The sequence below is a fragment of the Hevea brasiliensis genome, chromosome 6, assembly GCF_030052815.1.
Source record: "Hevea brasiliensis isolate MT/VB/25A 57/8 chromosome 6, ASM3005281v1, whole genome shotgun sequence".
Classification (NCBI taxonomy): Eukaryota; Viridiplantae; Streptophyta; class Magnoliopsida; order Malpighiales; family Euphorbiaceae; genus Hevea; species Hevea brasiliensis.
In genome coordinates this window covers 9,024,071-9,040,951 of record NC_079498.1, presented here as the reverse complement: position 1 = coordinate 9,040,951, position 16,881 = coordinate 9,024,071, and the positions used below count along the sequence as shown (strand labels likewise).

The 16,881-nt window shown below is 33.8% G+C and overlaps 1 non-coding gene and 1 pseudogene across 1 annotated transcript; both read right to left on the bottom strand.

The window, feature by feature from the left end:
* Positions 1-10: 10 nt before the first annotated feature.
* Positions 11-1,704, bottom strand: LOC131180575 (disease resistance protein RPP13-like; annotated as a pseudogene).
* Positions 1,705-8,768: 7,064 nt separating this feature from the next.
* Positions 8,769-8,875, bottom strand: LOC131181237 (small nucleolar RNA R71). The gene has a single exon (XR_009149863.1). It is a non-coding gene; the product is annotated as a small nucleolar RNA R71 (small nucleolar RNA).
* Between the last annotated feature and the right edge of the window lie 8,006 nt (positions 8,876-16,881).

The window sequence follows — 16,881 nt, the reverse complement described above, 5'->3', positions numbered from 1 at the left end:
CTTTCCCGATTCTTCTTCCCATTTTTTTCCCTTTTTTTTTTTATAGAAGCTGCTGGAGGAGTCATGTGGATGTGCAACTGCTGTCCACCTTTTTAAACCAAATTTCATTTTGGTCTCTCAACTTTTCAAAAATCCTATTTTTCACCCCAAAACTTTTAAAACTTTTCTTTCAAGTCCAAGTTCAAATTAAATTTTTCTCCCCAAAAATTTATAAATTTTATTTCTATTCAAATAATAACCATATGTAATATTTCTTCAAAAGTTAAGGTGTTACTAAGCATCCTTGACAATTCCTCTGGGGTTTAGTCTATTTGTGATAGCAGTTCTGCTAGTTTCACAATCATCTTTGGCAGCCCTCCACATTTTCTTAATAAAATTTCTTTCAGATTTGCTTCCAACTTTGACACCATGATTATATTCAACTTATGCTTGAACAAAGCTCAGCTCTCATCATTGCTTCACAAATGTAGTATGTAAATAAGGTTAGTATCTGTAACTGGTGGCCAGCCTAGGGAGTTAGCAGAGAACAATATTCGAGTTCTGTTTGATATTTTAGAGAATGTACTTCCCATTTCACTCTAAAATTGTGTTGGATGAGAGGTGTCGACCATGATGAGATACTTCTCATCCACAAACAAAGCAATAACCATCCGCCTCAACTTAAATTCACTGCTTTCCTCTCCTCATTCCAATAATATAATATCGAAATGTCATCAACACCCAAAATCTTTTCGATGATATCTACCTTGCTTTCTCTAGACACCCAAGTATGGTAAGGAAAATGCTCTGCTATAGCTTGGCTGTCATAGATTAGCTTTGCAAGGCTTTTCTTGCTAATGCCTCCGATACCCACAATTGAAATGGTGATGCAGTGAGGGTAATCTTTCAGCAGCTATGTGATAACTGCATCTACATCGTCATCGAAGCTAACGATATCAAGTTGATCAATGTCATGAGGAAGTGGTTCTTCATCTTGATATAAACTTTCAGAACTATTACTCCCTGGCATTGGACTTACAATGGCTTTATATCTTCCACCATAAATATCATGGATCTTATCATTAATCTGGGCCATCTATTAGAAAAGCTTATGCTGGGAAATGAAATTCTGGGAAGACCAGACCAAGTTTTGGATAGGTCCTCTCCTCCTGTTCTTCATTCGTGGCATGATGAGCCCAATAACATTCTTAGCTTAGTGACAAACATCTCAAAGTTCCTCTGTCCATGCCATTCCTACTTCACTTAATTCTTTTGATTGTTCAATATGTTTTAGAAAATCCTCCAAAGACTTGAATTTGTCTTTCAACCTCCTGGCTTGCCTTCGCACATCCGGACTAAGCTCCTTCCAAGTGACTAAGGCCTCGGAAAAATTGCTTGAAGAATAGCACTTAATGAAGTGATGTGTTTTGAAGCTTTTTTTTTTGTTCTATGTAAATTAAATTAGCAAATTAGTTAGATGCTGAGCTGTACAAGTTTGTTGTAACCATTTCTAATTCTTTTACAACTTTTGTATAAAACTCGTGTTCTTGATTTCAATTTACACTTTTCCATTCTCTAAAATTACAGTTACATAATTTTCCATGGTATCAGAGCAACTTCTGTGTAAATGGAGTTCTTGATCTGATTAGTTCTCAAGTTTCTTCTCTTCTCTATTTCTTGATTATTATCAAGTGTTTCTTTAAGATTCTTGCTACTATTATTCATTGACTGCAAATGGAGGAAGTTGTGAACATAAGTGATCAAAATCCATTTGGTTCGAAGGATGATAAGATGCTTCATCTGCAAAATTTTGATCATCCAGGAATGATGCTGGTTAGCTCACCTTTGATTGGAAATAATTACCTGACATGGAGCATATCCATGATAATTGCATTAAAAGCAAAGGACAAATTGGGTTTTATAAACGGCAAGTGCAAGATGCCAGATCCAGATGAAGCAAATTATGAGGAATGGCAGAAGGTAGACAATATGGTAATTTCCTGGATTTTACATGCACTTTCCAAAGATTTAGCTGAAGTTTTTCTTTATGCAACTACTTTTTATGAATTGTGGGAAGAAATTAAGGAGAGATTTGGGGGTAGTAATGGGCCATTGATATATCAACTAATGAAGGAAATTAGTACTATTTCTCAGAGCAATAATTCACTTGTGGTACACAAAATTGAAAAGGTTGTGGCATGAATATACTTGTTTGGAACCAGCACCTAAGTGTGTATATGGTGCTTCTAAACTTTTTGTTGAAATTGAAAATAAACATAAAGTGATGCAGTTTCTGATGGGATTAAATGATGCTTATGACCATGTGAGAAATCAGATTCTCATCATGGAATTTCTTCCTAGAGTGAATAAGGCCTTTTCTTCGGTGAAACGAGTTGAGAAACATAAAGAGGTGTATAATAGTAATGAAGATTTTGGCAATAGTGCAATGGCAGTAAAAACTCAAGATTATAGTAGAGATGTTAAGGGTGGAAAGCAATAGTACAAGAAGAAAGAGGACAAAGTCTGCATTTATTGTAAAGCTACTAGACATGTGAAAAAAACTTGTTTAAAATTAAACGATTATCCTGAGTGGTTTAGTGAATATAAACAAAAGAAGGGAAAAGGGAAGATGAATGTGGCTACTTAAATCAGTGAAACACCATTAAACTGTGATGGTGGACATGTACCACAGAAGGCAGATTGGAACATGGAAACACCAATGCAGGAAATTATGAAATATATGAAGGCTTATGGTCAAGGTATTGCTGCACCTATGACTAAAGAGGCTGGCTGTGTCAACTACACTGGATTTACAGGCACGTCATCTAATTACTACTCTTATGATTATAATGATAATGATCTAGGTGAATGGATTGTAGATACAGGAGCCTGATGCTTGCATTTCATATCATTATTTAGGTATAATTCTTGCAACTAATTTACCCTTGATTATAGTTTTTATGATAGGAATTAGCCTTAATTTGGTTAATTTTCTCTTTTCATATTTCCTAGTTTAATTTATGGAATTTACTTATTTTGTGGGTTAAAATATGGAGAATTTTGATGATATTTTGATTAGAGCAGCCATTTGGAAGAAATCAGAGCTGATTTGCAAAATTTTAAAGAGAAAAATTTGAAGTTAAATTTTAAAGAAACAGAAAGTTGCACAATATATGACACAACTTGCGTAGCTTATATTGTAGCCTGTGTTGGTGCACCTGATGAGTCTCAAAATTTGTCCAGAAAGTTGTACAACTTGTGACACAAGCACAACACAACCCGATTCAGCTTGTGTCATTTTAATGAAAATGCCGACGTGGCACTTTCTCTTATCTGATGTAATACATCATCTTTCTCTAGAATCTTCTGTCTTTTAACCCATTTTTAGGGCAGACTCATGAGGGATATAAAATCATCTTTTTCTTTCTCTTACCATAAAGAGAAAACTAAGGATTTTTGCTAAAGAGTAAGGAAGAGAGAGAAGCTCATTGGATCATTGCTGTAGCAGCCAAGAGGACATCTTCTCCAATGTTCCAGCAGCAGATTTTTCTCCATTTTTACTGAGTTTTCTTTCCCTTAGATTAGATTTTCATTTCTTCACTTGGGTTTGTCTTGAATCATGATTTGTGAGTAGAACTTTGAGATAAGTATGTAAATATTGCCTTATATTGTGGTTTTTGAACTGATTTAGCTATTTTAATGAGATTTACTGAATTTTTTATTTATTTCTTGTGAGCCTATTATCTTGCTTGATGAAAGGGCCCTCATTAGGTTAAGTCTTAATCCTTTACAGATGGACTAAAAAGTGAATGTTTAAGATAGATAATCTTATAATAAACTTAGTTTTCTTGGTATTAGAAATAAGCTAAGAAGATTAAGAGGACTTTTATAATCAATTAGAGCTTTAAATGAGTTTTTATCAGGTTTGAAATACCGTGAAAATAGGGTTTGATTTGATGAAAAACAACTTTGAAATGCTTGAGAAAGGTTTCAAAGAATTAAGAATTGATTTCCTTCAAAAATTGCAAATCTCATGTGATTGGCTAAATTGGGGTAAACCACATACAAGTAATATTGAAAAGCCCTATCTCTAGAATCACTTTAATTTTTATTGAATTTAGATTTAATTCCTCCCAATTTCATAATTCATGATTTCAATTTGAATTTTAATCATCTAGTTTAATTAGTTTAATTGATTGTTTGATTTGGCTTAAATTCCTCAAATACCAATTTTAAGTTTAAATTTCATTATCAATATCTTTAAATTTTAGCATTCTAATTAGCTTATTCCTTTATTTTTAATTTAAACATAATTCCCTATGGGAACGATATTTTTAAAACTATATTACTGTGAACAGTGCACTTGCAGAAGCTATTTCACAGCAACATCAAGTTTTTGGCGCCATTGCCGGGGAATTGTTTGGTTTTAAGTTGGATTTTAATTGTTTTAAGCTGATTATAATTTTTATTTTCTTTTATTTTTACTGCTGTTCCTCATATTTTTCAAGTGCTTTGATTGTTTATAAGGAGATCAAAAAACACAAGTGATACTCAATTGTTATTCAACCCTGAAATTAAAAAATTCTGTCGAGCTAATAAAAAGGAATCTAAGAGGAGAAAGAAAGCAGAAAAAGAAGAGCAGCAAAGGCTTGAGCAAGAGGAGAAAATTGAAAATATGGAGAATCAAAATAGAGTTAATGATGGAAATAATGGAGGAGATGATCAGAACATGCAGAATGAAATTGTTAATCCAAATGATCCTAAAAAAACATCCATGTTAGATTATGCTTTTCCTAAATGTGCAGATGTGAGAGATAACAGACTTATTATTGGAGCTAATCAATTTGAGTTAAAGACTAGTCTCATTCAAATGGTCCAGAATTCACAATTTGGGGGTAATCCACTTGAGAATCCCCATTCTCATTTTTTATGATATGTGGCACTCAAAGGTAACCTGGAGTTTCAAATGAAGTGATTCGGCTGATCTTATTCCCATTCTCTCTTCAAGATTTAGCATTGGAGTGGTATGATACACTTTCACAAGCTACTAAGGCTACTTGGGAGCAGCTATCTCAAGCTTTTCTATCACAGTTTTTCTGTCACACCTTACCCCTCCGTAAGGCATAACATGATCCCGTAGAATACTTAATGAACTACCGAACTTCACCTACCGATAACTCATTAAGTACCCTACAAGGGATTTTAAAATAATTTTCTTACATTTTGAAAGTGGTGAGCATTTTGGTAGGAATTAAAAACCATTTATTCAAAGTTTAAATACTAGTAAAAATTTTTGTCCATTTTAATTTTGCCACAAATTTTATAAAAATTTTGACAGAGTTCCCTCTGTATTTTGAGAAACCAGTTCTTCAAAGACCTGTAAAAAGCACTTCCAAAAATATTTTACAACTCCCAACCTTCAATAACTCAATCATCTCAATTCAATGCACTTTAAAATAATTTCACAATACAAATCAAGTTTTCTCATCTCAAAATATTTAATATTTCCATTCACCAAGCATAAAGCAGAAAATCCGTATGTACAAATATTAAATTTACAGAAGAGAATCCAAAATAATATTATTACATTTATTTACAACTGCTCAACTACATTGATACATACAACATTTCCATATTTACATCAAAATTATCTGCAAGGGTATAAAATAATACCCGTACAAAAGCTTGATGTGATCTTCAACTCAGTAGCAGCTCACTCTGCTGCTTTTTCCTTGCTCTTATCTGCGACAGCAAAATAAGCTATCGCTGAGTATAAAAATACTCAGTGATGCACAATAAAAATTTAAAATACAACAAATAAATCATTCATTGCCAAACACAATTTAAATATTTCTCAGTCACATTTTGCAAATATCAAAGTCCATAATGACACCATTTTGTCAAATAATCCATTAAACACAGTTTAGTCAAACAATTTCATAATCACAGTGTTGCCAAAGTCATACACAATTTAAGTCATGACACAAAATTTTCGATCAATGCCGTGTTGTATACCACGACAAAGCAATCTCAACCCCACTAATCGAAATCAATGAGGGAGGTGGCTAGCTAGCTAATGAGTACTCATCCTATCTACAACCTCAACTGGCAAGCCAGAGAGGGAGGAAAATAAACTATCTCAACCCCATAAATGGAGGAGGAAATGTGATACTGTCATGCTAAGTGTGAATCCAAAATCAATTTAAAACAATTATTTTCAATAATTTATGAGAGATCCCAAACAATTTTCAAAGTCATTTTTATAGTCACAAAGTGGCAACACAATTCATAAATAATACAGCGACTTCATAAAGTATAGCAATTCAAATTTTCAATTGGTAAACAATTACATAAATTTATTGTGCACAAACCTGACTGGAGTCGCCTCTAGGCCTTGACTCAGTCTTTAAGGGCTTCCAAGTCTTTTTCAGCTGAAACACACAATTTCACAGTGTTTCAGTACCATAACTTAGCATAAATCCAAAAATAAATTTCACTTCATTTTAACTAACTCTATTGCGTTAAATTCGACGTTCTCGAAGTTTTTGTGTTTCGGGTTACTATTCACTACACTATTCAAGTCAAATTGTTGACTTTTTAAGGCTTAATAGGTATGGGAACTCCAACTTCACCCACATACCACATTTTGGTCATTAAACTTGTTGGTTTTGGTCATTTTCTCAAAGCTTAGGTCATTTTGGCAAAATTGCCAATTTTCGGTTTTGGTGCTCCGAAGTTGCACTGTTCCATTGGTCAATCTACTATTGGAATTTGACAAAACTTCCTTCATAGAAAATGTTCCTTATTATCTTAAGTGTATTCTCATTTTTAGATCACCCCAATCGGAGTTTTGTAGCTCAAGTTATAGCCAAAATACAATTACTGGATTTATGCTGAGATTTTGGTCAGTTTGGTGAGATTTTGGTTCTGGTAGATTTTTTGTCCAACTTTGTTCAGTAATTTGATCAAGTTAAGTTCATAATTTGGTCTAACTTTCTTCATACAAAATGTTCTACAATGTCTTAGGTTTCCATCGGTTCAAGAATCGCCTAAATCGGAGTTTTCTAGAGAGAGTTATAGCCATTGAAACTTTACTGCTCAATGGCAATTCTGCAGAATCGCAGGTTCAGTAACTCAACTTTGCTCAATAATTTGAATGGGTTAATGGCATAATTTGGGTTGGTGTTCTTCATGAAAGTTTTAGATCTATATCTTAGCTAATTGCTGGTAAAATTTCAGGTCAATTTGACCAGTCTAGCTCGAATTATGATGAAATGAACAGTTACTGTTCATTTGGTCAGTTTGGTGCAGTGGCAGCCTGCTCTCATTTCACTTTGGTCAATTGGTTCACCAAGTTTTAGTCAGTTTTTGGCCATGGTTCCTTAATGAAAATTGTGCTATTTTATGTCTATTTTCATCTCCAATTGGTGGCATATCAATTGGACTTGTAAAATTTCCATTTTGGTCCCTCAAATTTGGTTTGGTCATGCTGGATTTGACCTACGAATTTAACTTTCATTCTCACAATTTCCACACATCTCTTTTGGTCATTATTGACCATTTTTCATCTTACAATAGACCAAAGTCATCATTTAAGCATTTCTCCAAAATTTGGTTCACAAACCCTAACATTCAAACCCTAACTCATTCATCTCATGCCTTTAACTACATTTAATGGTTTTAATGCTAATCATTCAACTAATTAAGACTTTTAAACTCATTCTAACTCATTTAATTCATGCAATTCATACTCCCTTCAACCAGGCCGAAATTTCAGCATGGGTCCTTCCCCCATATTTGTTTCATTTAATCAAGTTCTACGCTCATTTCAAACACTAATTATGCAGTTAAATGGAAAAATAAGGAGTTAACATACTAACCTTAACTTAAAGCTTCAAATCTCTAGCTTTAGCCCTTCTTTCTTCTTATACTCTTCTTCCTAAGTTGAGATTGCAAGTTCTAGTGAGGTATTTAAGGGAGTTATGAAGGTTAAGTGAAGAGAATTAAGCTTAAGTGTAAGCTTAAAGGAAGAAAATTCCATGGAGATTCATGGAGGAAGTGGGGCGGCAACCAAGGGAAAGGAAGAAGACAATTCTAAATTTTTTTTTTTGTTTCATTTTCTTTAATCTTATCCCCTTTTTGAAGACCAAAAATCCCAATTTAATAAAATAAATTAATTAGTCCTTTATGACATCATGCATGATGTCATCACCTTTGACTTTTCCATCTTCTTTCTTTTTTTTTCTATTTATTTTTTTCTATTAGTTCTTTAATTTAATTCTCGATTCTGAAATTTTCTTTTCTCTGATTTTATTTGTGATTAGGTCAGGAGTCAGCTCTCGGGGTCAATTGACCCAATTGCCCCTCGCCGGTTCATCCCGGTTTGCAAATAATCCAATATTTCTTCTGGCTCCCTAACCTAATTATTTGACTGACTTAACAGTTCTTTTTCGTGATTTTCTCTTTTCCACTGTGTTCATAAGGGTCCTAAGGACCGCAGCGTCACTTTTTACGATTCGAAATTTGAGTTTAAAACAACTTCGCAGTCGTTCCCGAGGAGGTCACTCATCGCTGTGACTCTCGGCTCGTTTAACCTCTTATGTTCTGTTTTTCTTATTTATAGTTAACTAATTAAACATTACTAATTATTTGTGTTTATGGCTTCTCAAGTTGTCTTAAGTGTGGCCCTAATCCCATTAATTGCCCGGACCGACACCGGTCACCGGAACAGTGAAATATACCAGGCTATACCAATAGGGGTGTTACATTTCCCACCTGGGAAGACCACTCATTTGAGGAATTTGATGGTAGCTTTCAGACCATGGGATGATGAAACTTTGTATGAATCTTGGATGAGATTTAAGGAGCTTAAAAGGCAGTGTCCTCATCATGAAATACCCAAATGGATGATTGTTTAGAATTTCTACACCATAGTTACTCCAGCCATAAGAAACACAATTGATTCACAAGCAGGAGGAGATTTCATGAGAATGACAAGTGAAGAATGTTATGATCTATTAGAGAAGATTGCTCATAATACCCATTTGTGGGGAAATCCTAGAGCAAGTGAGCCAAAGGCTGGGATCTATGAACTTGACTCAGTAAGTTACATGAATGCAAGATTTGATTAGTTGACTCAGCTTTTTAGTGATTTTTGCACAAAAGCAACAGCTTCAACTCCTACAACTATACAACAAGTTACTTATATAGATGGAACCCAAGGTTGTGGAGTTGATTACTCTTCTTATGGTGATGATTACTTGCAAGAACAAGCTGCTTATATAGGAGGTTATCAATAGAAACCTATGGGAAATACTTATTCTAATGTGAACAACTCAACACGAAGACCACAAGTAACTTTTGGTCAACAAGGTCAAAGCTCAAACTATGCTCATAACCAGCAGTATATGCAGCATAATCGACCTCAGTTTCAGCCACAATTCAGCCCATAAGGCAGCTATCACCTGGATGTCAATCAAGAGCACAATAACCTCTTCCACCATCTGAATCAAAGCCAACTTTGGAAAGCATGATGGAGAAATTTTTGCTAAACAAAGTAAGATGAATACCAAATTGGAGGAAGAAATGCAATACATGAGACAAACCATGGATCAGTTGCACGCTAACAATCGCATGTTGGAGATTAATTGGCTCAACAAGCAAGCTCATCAGGATCTAAATCCTATGGCAAACTACCTATCCAACCATAAAACCCCCATGAACAATGTAAGGTTGTGACCTTGAGAAGTGGTAAGAAAGTTGGTTAAGACAGTGAAAATAAGAGAGAAGAAAAAGAGAGGACAAAAGAAGAAAATTCAGTTGAGAGCAAGAAAAATGAAGAAGAAGAAGAAAGCAAAAGTGAGCAAGATGAGGGAGAGACGCCATACATTCCACCTGAACCATATAAGCCCACCCTTCCCTACACTCAAAGATTCATCAAGTAGAAGCTAGACAAAAAATATGACAAATTTCTTGAAGTGCTGAAGAAGTTGTATGTCAATGTCCCCTTCACTAATGCACTATCCCAAATACCAAGTTATGCCAAGTTTTTGAAGGAAATTCTTACTAACAAGAGAAAGCTAGAGGATTATGATACTATCAACTTGGGAGAACAATGCAGTGCTATAATTCAGAACAAGTTACCTCCCAAACTCAAGGATCCGGGTGTATTTTCCATTCCTTATCATATAGATGATAGCTATATGGCAAATGCCTTATGTGACCTTGGATCCAGCATCAGCCTAATGCCACTTTCAATAAATGAGAAGCTGAATATGGGAGAGTTGAAGCCCACCAACATGTATCTTTCATTAGTTGATTGTTCAATTGAGTATCGAGAAGGTATTCTAGAAAATGTGCCTATAAAGGTTGGGAAATTTTACATTATGGTGGATTTTGTCATTTTAGACATGGAAGAAGACACAAAAATTCTAATCTTATTGGGAAGACCATTTTTGGCCACAACTGGTGCACTAATTGATGTGAAGGGTGAGAAATTGACACTTATAATGGGAGATGATCAAATGATATTCAACATCAATCCAGCCATGAAGAGGAAACATGAAGAAGTTGAATCTTATTTGCGGATAGACATCATAGATGAGATTGTTTAAAAGCATTTCAGAAAAAGCTATCCACAAGACCCCCTTGAAAATTACTTAGTCCATAGTAGGAGCATTGATGATGACAATCTTTACATAGCTGCTTTTGCACAACACTTGGAAAGCTCACCACCACATCCTGAAGCTATAATTTTTCAGCTTGAGGAAGTGCAGACTTTGGAGATTAAACCTCCATCATTAAAGGTAGAGGATGCCCTAAAGGTAGATCTTAAACCTCTCCTTTTCAACCTCAGGTATGCTTTTCTTGGACCTAATGAAACATATCCTGTTATAATTAATGTATCTTTGACTGATATTGAAATTAACAAATTATTAAGAGTTTTGAGAGATTATAGGAGAGTTTTGGGATTTACATTTGATGATATAATGGGAATTAGCCCAACACTTTGTATGCATAAGATTTTCCTAGAGCCAAAACCACCACCACCACCACCACCACCACCCACCAGATGGCAAGGACAAAGAAGTTGTTATTCTTGGCTAGACAGTTTTATATTTCATGTTTTTATTTAGTTGTTTATTTAGTTAGTTCTTTCAGTTACTTGTTTAGTTAGCTTTATCCTTTCATAGCTTGTTAGCTTGTTTAGTTAATATTTTGTTTGCGTTTTTATTTGAGATAGTTGCTTATTTAGTATTTTTAGTTATTTGCCAATACATTTTTCTTTTTATTTTGACTCTTTAATGCTTTACTTGTTTTTATGCTCATTTGGAATTTTTCTTGTTGAATGGCTATATCTTGATTACATTCTTACTTCCATATTTCATTTTGTGCTTAATTGATTTCATGGACCCTATTTTTCTTTTTGCAAAGTGTATAGTAGCAGCTCCAAAATTTTCTTTAATTAAATTGGTTGCATCTTCAATGAGGTAACAATTTGCTACTACTTATGCAACAGGGTAACATCTATCCACTTTCTTTTAAGTTCATTAGGCTTACTTATCCATTTTTTATGCACATATTAGTCAAATATTATTTGCGCAGTATTTGAGTGAGCCTCTTGAATTTATTTTATAGCCATATTATGCCATTTCTTGCATTCTTTTGACATTGAGGACAATGTCCATTCTGAGTATGGGGGAGAGGGTAAAATTTTTGCAAAAATTATTTTTCCTTTTCACTTGCACATAATTGCATACTCATTCATTAATTCATACTTGTACATATTCACTGCATATAGTTTCATATACTTAATTATACACACTTAGTTGCATATAGTTTCATTATACATGCATGCATTTCATTTGTTCATTTAAAAATTTTTGGATTTAAACCAGTCTTTAGAATTTCAGAAGTTGCTTATTCAAGCAACTTAACTTGCCTCTAGATGATTATTGGAATGAAAGTTTTCAGCTAGGTACAAGGTCTTAGGCATTATTCTTTCTCTTATTTAATAGCTGAAAATTAACACATTAATCTAGGTATGCAGATTCTGATTAGTTATTTTTAGTTTTTGAGTGTCTGAATAAGCCTTTAGGGAAGAAAATGGTCATTGTTGTCTCACCATTCCTAGAACAATCATATTAGATTTTTCAAAGTAAAATTTCTAACTCGCATTTGATAAGAATGCGATTTAGGCATTCTTTCATAATACAAACCCTCCTATTTAGCCTTAACCTACCCTTAATTTCATTTTAACCCTTACAAACCCCCCTTTGAGCCTTAATCCCCTAATTTCGTTGGAACCCAAATCATTTACCTAGCCATAGACCTAAACACTATCACCTACTCATGAGAATAATATTTTAGCAATCAAGTGCATTTTACAGCTAAGAAAAAAAAAACTACTCTTGGAGGACTGAAGCATCTTGAAAAGTGCTAAAGTAATTGTGACAATCTATTAAAAAGTCACAAAAATATGCCAAAGGTGATTTTGGGTGTGACATGAAATAGGGACAAATACAAAATCAAATGAATATAAAAAGTAGTCCCTTTATATAATCATAGAAGTAAGTTAGCACTTGAGATTCATTGTCAACTTTTTTTCTCGAGTTAAAAAATATTCTTATAAAAAAAGAGAGAGAAAAAAATTATATACAAAAATAAAAAAAAATAAAAAGAAAAAGAAAAAAAAAGAATATTTGATGCACTTTGAGTTTCATGATTAGTATTATTCTCATATTTTGTTTTCCTTATTCCCTTTCTTTGTTAACCACAATTTAACCCTATTTGACCCCATTACAACCCTTAAAAAGACCTAATTATTCTTTGAAAAATGCTTATTACATTAGTGGTGTAATACCCCTCTTTCCATAGCCTGGTATATTTGACTATTCCGATGACCGGTGTCGATCCGGACAATTAAGGGTATTAGAACCACATCTAAGTCACCTAAATAAGCTCTGAATACAAATAATTAGTAATTACCAAATAGTTAAGTATAAATAAGAAAAACAGAACATAAAAGGTTAAATGAGCCAGGAGTCACAGCGATGGGTGACCTTCCAGGGAAGTGACTGCGAAGGCCATCGTAACCCTAATTCTGAATCGAAAAATGTGACGCAGCGGTCCTTAGCACTATTGCGAACATAGTGAAAAAGAGAAAATCACATAAAAGAATTGTTAAGTAGGTCAAATAATTAGGTCAGGGATCCAGAAGAAATATTGAATAATTAACAAACCAAATCAGACCGGCGAGGGGGAAATTAGTCAATTTACACCTAGAGCTTACTCCTGACCTATCTGTCCAATAAAATTGGAGAAATGAAAATTTTGAAGCTGAGAATTAAATTAAAGAAATAAGGAAAAATAAAAAAAAAAGAAAAAAAAAAGAAAAGCTTTTATTACATCACTTTACCTCATATATATGACCTCATAATTCAAATTTAAATTTCCTACAAATTTTGACTAAGTCAAATTGACTTAATAAATACAAAACACATAAAAATTAAAACAAAAATTCACTCTCTTCTCTCCCCACAAGTTTCGGCAGCCCCTCACTCTCTCTCTCACCTCCATTGTCAACCCTCCATGAAAGCTTGATTCAAGCTTGAAATCCCTCACTAAACCCTAATTTCCCGATTATTAGTTCACAAAACCTTCTTATCTTCCCTTGAGAAAGAGATTTAGCAAGAAAGAAAGAAGAAAAGAGAAAATTTGAAGATTGAACATCAAAGTTGAGGTAAGAATTTAAATTGAAATTTTTAGTTTAGAACTTATCTTTTGAGTTAATTTAACTTAGATTTAACTTAAATTCAACCAAAAACAATCATTGGGGGACTAGTTAGGAAATTTGGCCAACCTATGAGGGGGTATAGATTGCATGAATTTGATTAAATTGAAGGATTAATTGAGGTGAATTAAGTGTGTAGATGTTGATTACACACTTTAATTTCATTGATTGAGTGAATTGTGTAATTAGGGTTCTTAACCCTCTTAAAAAGTTGGGAAAAATTGAGGAAATGGTTAAATGATGCAAATGACCTTAATAGAGGTTGAAAATGGTCAATTGGGACCATTTTTGGTGTGTTTGAATTGTTAGAATGAAATTGCAATTCGGATTGGTTAGGGTCACTATTCTGGCAGCTTAACCTAGGTCCATTTTAGGGACTAAAACTAAAAATTTACCAACCCAATTGGTATAAGGACAATTAGGAATAAAAACAGACACATAATGGCACATTTTTCATTTAGAAATCATGCCCAGAAAATGACATTAACATAGTGAACAATTAGGTCAAACCCGGGTATAGTGCACTGCCACTGTACCAAAATGACCAAATGAATAATTTGGCCATAAATTGGGCTATACAGGTCCAAATGACCTGATTTTTATGGAATTGGAAAGGTATGACATAGCACTACAACTTTCATGAGGAACACCAACCCAAATGCTGCCCATAACTAAGTCATTTTGCCACCAAAAGTTAGAGACCTAAAATTGCTAGAGCCAAAGTAGGTGCCCAGAAATCTTGGTTAGGCCAATCCGGCCAGCCATGTTCAAATAGTCATATCTTGGGCTAAAAAACTCCAAATGGAGTGATTCAAAAAGGGAATTAAAGATAAGACAATAAGGAACAATGTTTATGAAGAACACTTTGTCAAATTTCCAGAGCAACTTGATCAATGGAACAGTAAAAAATAGGACACCAAATCTGAAAATTTGAAAATGCAATTGGGAGACCTAAAAATTGAAAGGGTAACTAAAACCAACAAATTTGGTAACAAAAATGTGGTATGTGGGTGTAATTGAAATTCCCATACCTATTAAGCATGAGAAAGTCAACAATTTGACTTGAATAGTATCATGAATAGTAACCTCAAAATGCAAAATTCAAAGAACGTTAAATCAAGCATATTAGAGCAAAACATAAGTAATTGTGAATTTATGATTGAATTTATTATACATTATGATACTGAAACATTGTAAAATTGTGTGTTTAAGTTGAAAAGAATACCGAGAAAGAACCTGAGACATCGAGTCAAGGCCTAGAGGCGACTCGCACGAGATTTGTGCACAACATAAAATTTTTCTGTAAATTCTCTTGACAATTTGTTTTGATGAATAAATTGTGATTTATTTTTATTGCAAATTTGTGAATGAAATGAATATTATGCTTTTGACTTAAATTGTTGGAAATTTAATTGTATGTGTTTGAATTATCAATAAATGTTTAGTAAAATGTTAAGATAGTTTTGAAACCACAGTGTCATGATCATATATCTGAATGCCTCACTAGCATGCCTAGTGAGAGGAATTAGTTTTGAATTTTGAATTCCCTCTCTGGCTGAAGTGTTGAGGTGTGTGCCAGTAGAAGAAGAAATTGAATGGGTACCCATAGATTGAGCTAGCTAGCCTTGAGATTTCTCATAAGCCTCTAGTTATTGAGATGAACATTGTACTGATGGCATGATATAACTGTGTGTTTTTATGAAATTGTTTTGTAACTTCATAAATGAGAATGTTTAACTAAAAGTATAAATTGTGTTTTGTATCTGCTTTTCCTTTTCAGTGCCATAATTGAATAAATGCGATTTGATTTACACATAAAATTGTATTTCTGTTATGTTGTGCACCACTGAGTCATTGTACTCAGCGATAGCTTTTTATTGTTGTCGCAGATAGAGAGACTAGTAGAGCAGTGGAGTAAGCTGCTAAAGATTTCAGAGCTACTTCTGGACCTTTTGTCGGGTATAATCTTATACCCTGATTGTACATATTTATTTTGATGTAATTAACTATATGTACATTTGTAAATTGGTCATGAGCAGTTGTATAAATTTTATAATAATGTTATTTTGAATTTTCTGATGTAATTTAGACTGATGAATGTAAATTAATATTTTTTGAATGGAATGTGAATGAAAACTATTTAGTATTATTTCTGAAATATTTGAGTTGGAAATTGATTTAAATTTTGGAGATTGGGGAAAATTATGTTGACTTGAGTTTTAATGGTGGTTGTGATTTGATGAAGTGTTATATTGGAAGTGTTTTCTACAGGTAAAATTTTTGGTTTTTCTCAATTACAGCCGGTACTCTACCGAAACTTTTTCAAAATTTGCGAAAAAATAAAAATGGATAAAAATTTTACATAACTTTTAAACTTCAATTAAATGTTTTTAATGCCTGCTAGAAATGCTCACCACTTTCAAAAAGTAAGAAAATTATTTTAAAATCTCTTATAGTGTATTTAATGGGTTATCGGTAGACGGAGTCTGTAATTCATTAGGTATACTACGGGATCATATTATGCCTTATAGAGGAGTAAGGTGTGACATGTTTAAGTGGTATCAGAGTAAATTTTTAAAGTATGTTTTGACTTGTGAATTTGTCTATTTCTTTGATAAGTACAACTGCTCAATGTCCTTATTTATTACATACAGTGCATTACATTATAAATATGAACTAACGGAGAGAAATCTCTTTATGTTATTTGTTCAGATATCCTACTCCTGATTTGAAATGGAAGAAGGGGACCGCTCAGTTGAGCAATCTGTAGAGGCTGAGGCACAAGAGGAAGCCCCAGCTCTCCAAAATGTTAGTGGTTCAGTGGCACCGGCCCCACAAATGTCGTAGTTTCCTGCACAATTCGTCCAGCAGATGGCTACAATGTTCCAACAGATGGCTGGAAGTATGCCTGCTCAAGCTCCACTTCAGACACTGGTGGCGCAACCTCAGGCTCCAGCCAGACAGTATGATAAACTATTGAAATATGGGGCTATAGAATTCAAGGGTATAGTAGACCCTCTAGAGGCAGAGCAGTGGCTAGAGAGAATGGACAAAGTATTCAAAAAACTGCACTGCCCGGATGAACTGAAATTTGAGTATTCAGTGTCGCT